The sequence below is a fragment of the Trachymyrmex septentrionalis genome, unplaced genomic scaffold (genome assembly GCF_001594115.1).
Source record: "Trachymyrmex septentrionalis isolate Tsep2-gDNA-1 unplaced genomic scaffold, Tsep1.0 scaffold131, whole genome shotgun sequence".
Classification (NCBI taxonomy): Eukaryota; Metazoa; Arthropoda; class Insecta; order Hymenoptera; family Formicidae; genus Trachymyrmex; species Trachymyrmex septentrionalis.
The window spans coordinates 2,392,986-2,398,552 of NW_017304450.1; the positions used below are offsets into that span (position 1 = coordinate 2,392,986).

A 5,567-nucleotide genomic window follows, 5' to 3' on the forward strand; every position below is an offset into this window, starting at 1 on the left:
TGTGTGTGTGTGTTAAAATTATTATGATATACATATTTTACTTGCAATCTTATTGTTCCCATATACTTTTTCTACAAAAGTAACGACATTTAAAATTGCATTAACTAGGAATGAAGACTTTAATACTACATGTACAAAGTCTTTAAAAAAATCAAAGATTTTTACATAATCATTAATAAATCGTTTTACTTAAATGAGATGACGAATAGAGCATGTTTTTGTTAGATAATAGAAAGCATGATATTGCATCCTAGAAGTGATAAGGAAATCATTCAATCTGTAAGGAAAAAGAAGCTATAAAACAAGACAATAATACGTTGTATATTTTAATTTTTTGTGTATACATCATCAATTTGCCTTTAATGAAACTTTTTATAAAATATAAATCGAAAGTTATATCGTATTTAATATTATGTAATTAAAGTTATATATTTATTCTTTCAGTAACAACGACAAGTTGTAAATACATATACATATATATACGCGCACATACGCATTCTAGGCAATCATTATAAAAATGATAAGAATCCGATTGGGATTTCCATTTAGCAAATTTCAAAATGTGTGATATTTATCCTTGTGCAAAGAAATAAATAACAACGAATTTTTCTTATTACGATGTGAAAGTTCAAAGATAACATTAAAGTTGGAGCACAAAAATGTTTATTAACGAAAAAAATGATTGAAAATGTTTTGAAAAATTGAAAATTTTTTTCTATAAAAATCAGAAATTTCTAAAATTTTTATTAATATACATATTATACAGAATAATATTTAACAATTACAATAAAATTCGTGTAATAATAATAACAATCATTAATTTTATTGTATTATATTATGAATTCATAACTGACTTTATCGTATTTGCTAAAGATAGAAAGTCGTAAACAATTAAATGCATTTTTTATCATTAATTTTTATAATAATTAGACGCAAAAAAAAAATAAAAAAGATAATTTTCGCATTGTTTCTTTTACAAAATATCAAGTTTGGAAAAATGAAAAAAAATTGCTCATATACAATTATATATAATACAATTATATTTTTTAATCATGTAAATAATTACATTTGGGCAATTTTTTTTCACTTTTGCGAACTTGATTTTTTTATAAAAGAAGCAATGAGCAAATTATCCCTTTAATTAATTTTTATCTCTTCTCATAATTACTTTTTTGTACAAAACAGTTATTAATTAATTATTAATTAATTTTACAGAATAAAGAAACATGTTACATATATGGGCATATGTATTTTATAATTATATATATTTTTATATAAGTTATATAAGTTTATAGATATTTATGTTCTTATATAAAAAATCTTGGACAACATCTCGTTAGAAATAAATCAATCATTATAATCTGTTGATTATCAATCATAATATTCATAATCATCAAAAGAATGCATAAAATAATAAATATTATTTTTGCAATACAACATATAATTAGAAAATGCAAAATAGAAAAACAACACTTTAATTCTTTCGAAAAAATTCAGATTAATTAATCCTTTCAAGTTCAAGAAATTTTTCTTTATTATACATATATAAATTATTTAACACAACAGCTGTAACATTCGCTGCATCGTCAGCCTGCAAAACATACATTATGCGCATAATTACGTTTTATAAATTATCTTTTATGCTGTATAAGCAGAGAATAATCAAAATCCTATTAAAAAATAGAATGCCATTCGTTTTGCATCACGCAACAAGGTTGCAATTTTTTAATAATTAAAAAACGCCAAGATTATGAATTACATTGCTAGATACATATAATAATAACGTTTTATAAATTATTTTTCGTACTGTAAAACAAGAATAATCAAATTTTCACTACAAATTTTGTATTTATTTTTAAAAAATTAAAAAAAATGTCTCTAATCCTTCTTAGGTCAAAATTTTCCAAATGACAGTTTAGAGATCTACCTATTAAACACTTGAAAGTGTTCAAAGATGGTAGATCTCTAAACGATGCTCGAACACCATTGCAATCTAATTTCTACATTTTACATTGTGTCATGTAATTTGTTAATGTTCATTTCTACTAATGTAAATTTACTTTAATCTCAGGTTAATTCACTCTTTATCTTTTTCTAATTTTTAGAACTAGATAAACAGTAAGTTAAATCGAGATTAAGTTAGTTTACGTTTTTAAAAAAATAGGAGTTATTAACGAGTGTTTGCGAGTGTGATTAACGAGTCTCAATTGACGTTTGCTAGGATTAGAAATCAGTATCGTGGATCATTTCTTTATTGTTGTTCTAAGACGTGCTGTAAATTAATGTTGCGTATCGCAGTAATTCGTGTAAATATCGATGATTTTCTCATTATTTAGAGTATCTACTTTTCTTTAATACACGGATTTGAAAATATCGCGCCGTTCTCATCGATTGGCCGGTTTTCCGCCAATCCCGCGAAGTCACGAAGGCACGGTTGCGAACGTATTACACGAGCGAAGGCGAAGGCGACGACCAGCGACGACGACGATTGTAATGGTTGGAATGGGCCGAGCGTAAGTCGTCCAAGTCGCCTGAAGCTGTCAAGCTGTGTCACGCAGTCGTAATCCAGCTCTTCCGTCCATTTCCATTTTTCTCGGTCGACGACGGTGAGTAACGTACAATCTTTCGAGGAATACTCTCGTCCCTCTGTTGACGACGATCCGTCATCGATCGTTCATTTGGGTCGCGTTTTTCTCACTTTTTTTTCCCTCTTGTTTTTTTTCCCCCCTTTCCGTTTCGCGCGCGATAGTGTCGATGCGATAAGTCGCGACGCTCGTCATCCCGCGACTTCCCGTTCGACGGCGCTTTCGCGCTGTCCGTCGCGACGCATTCGTGTCATACCATACGGACGCGAGCGGTGGAGCTATATGTTTCTCTCTCGTCGCCCGCAAATCGCCGTGGAGATATCATCGATCTCTCTCGTGCGGAGAAAATGCGGAAACGAGGCGAGCCGCGCGGAAAATCGTGATTCTCGCGGCCCACAGCTGTAATCCTCCCCCTCCTCGCTCCGCGATATCACTGTGGTTGTGACAGCTGCGTTCCATTTGGCGCTCACAGCGCATAAAGCATCACTTATCCTTGTTTAACACTTGATAAGAAGAGAACGAAGTAAAAGCGAGTTTTTTAATTCAACTCGCATTATACAACGCAAATGCAACTTTGTTCTGTAAAAGCTGTATTTGCACATAATGCGATTGATCAATCGATGAATTAAAAAAAAACTCGCCTTAATTCCAAGAATACTGTGAGCATCAAATGAAATGGTTCATGTTCGTTTTGCGTTTACTTGGAGCCTCCAGAAGCTTTTTGCACTTCTGGAGAAAAACGAGATAAGTGTACATTCGGACTCGTTGAGAGGAAGAAAGCGAAGATGCTGAGTGCAAAAAGTGCACAAGCAACAGGAGACTTAAACCAAAAACACATAAAAACATAAACAATCGAATCGGACAATCATAGAACTACTTTACGTTCTCTACTGTGATTGCCGATTCGCTTACTACTACTTAAGTCTTATATTTTTTATGTGTTTTTGTAGCTTTATTAATTACAGTTCTTATTGAGGCGAGGTGAAAATTATAAAAGTAAGCAAATTCACTAAGTGATAATCAATAAAATTATAAATATTCTAGTAAATTCGCTCATTTTTGTAATGTTAAATCTATTCGCGTTGCTTGAAATCTCCAAAAACTTTTTTCCTGTAAGGAGATAAATATATATTATATCATAGTATAATAATTTAAAAAACAAGTTAAAAGAAAAAGGGCTACGAGCTAGAAGTTTTACCTATAAAATTGATAAGTAAAAAAATGTCTTAATAAATTAATTATAAAATTTAATAAATATTTATATGTTGGAATGAGAGATAGTGAAGATGCCGAATGCAAAAAGTACAAGCAACTCGAATAAACCTATTGTTATTTAGTTTCAAGAACTGTAATAAGTTCCTGTAAACTTACTGTTCAGCTTTCCGGGAACGTGATGTGCGCGGAGACGAGAAAAACTCCGGATCGCTCGTTCGATATACACGCGAAAATATTGTTGCAGCAGTCGCGTTGCGTAAATCAGGTTTTACTTGAAAGAAAGAATCCTTTCTTCCTGACGCGATGCTCGAATAACAGCAATCTAATTTCTACATTTTGCGCTGTGTTCATTTCTACCAATGTAAATTTACTTTAATCTCAAGTTAATTCACTCTTTTTCTAAATTTTAGAACTAGATAAATTAAATCGAGATTAAGTTAGTTTACGTTTCTAAAAAAATAGGCATAAACGGAGTTATTTATGAATGTTTGCGGGTTTGTTTAGCGAGTCTCAATTGACGTTTGCTATAGAATTAGAAATCAGTACCGTGGATCGTTTTTTTTTATTGTAGTTCTAATGCGTGCTGTAAATTAATGTTGCGTATCGCAGTAATTCATGTAAATATCGATAATTTTCTCATTATTTAGAGTATCTATATTTCTTTAATATTCTTCCGCAATTTATGACTTCCTTCGGCTAATCTCGCAACACATTCTCTACACATTCTCGACTTTCTAAACTTTTTAAACTTTCAAGATAAGTTTATATATCACTTCATAGCGATATTTTATCTTATATATATTTTTAAAAATTTTTTAAATTCTATATTACAATAAATTTAACTAGAAGTCGAGTATATTAAATTTCTAGAAAAGGGAATAATTTGTCCGCGTTATATGCAACGTCCTTGAAACTGTGAAAATCGATAATACAATAATAATTTTAACTTGGACGTGTTTTAACGAATACAAAAGAATATATATATTTTGTTGTGGCGAGTTGTTTAAACTTGCTCGCAATATCCCGTTTAAAAATAAGGAATATTCAAATTCGATTTTTTTGCAACAAATTGAATCAAATGAACGTTCTTCTCTTTCATGCGAAAGTATTATTTTAAATATTTAAACCAATTATCGTTACATTGACAATCAAGCTAATTTGAAGGTATATTGAGTTCAATAAATGTTGTACATTAAGTACTTTATTGTTTTTTTAATGTCTTAAGACAATAAAGTACATTACATTGTTATAATTTATATTATTTCTTTAATGACTTAAATATTTAGTAAATGACTAAAAATTATATTCTTAATTTTTAACTAAAACACAATGGGTGAAGGAACTTTTGCAGAAACTTGTGTTATCAGACATGGATGACGTGAAAGTCAATATATTAAATAAATAAACACATAAATCATCGCATAAATAAACATATAAGCCATCAAATTAATAAATGTATTTTCGAGCTAGAAAATGGAGTAATGCAGTGTCTCTGTCATTGAAAGAAATAAATTTTGCGAAATATTTAAAATAACGTGTAACTCATTCACGCGCACGAAACAGTATTTCAACCTAGCAATTCCACCGATAATTTACACTGCGTAAGTTCGCAACATTTATGTCGTATTCGTGAGATATCTTCTAATGTATAGTCGAGTATATCGTATCAAACCAGATAAGAAGTCAGGTATTATTATATATCCACCTCGCTCACATAAACGAGTAATTGCCCCGCTTTATACAAGACATCCTTGAAAAGACGACAAT

At 30.3% G+C, this 5,567-nt stretch overlaps 1 protein-coding gene across 1 annotated transcript in view; it reads left to right on the forward strand.

The window, feature by feature from the left end:
* The first annotated feature begins 2,413 nt into the window (after positions 1-2,413).
* Positions 2,414-5,567, forward strand: part of LOC108756972 (small integral membrane protein 14-like) — a 5,669-nt gene continuing 2,515 nt past the window's right edge. The window contains exon 1 of the mRNA XM_018501184.1: positions 2,414-2,606. The gene's annotated coding sequence lies outside the window, so the exon portion shown is untranslated. The remainder of the gene's footprint in view (positions 2,607-5,567) is intronic.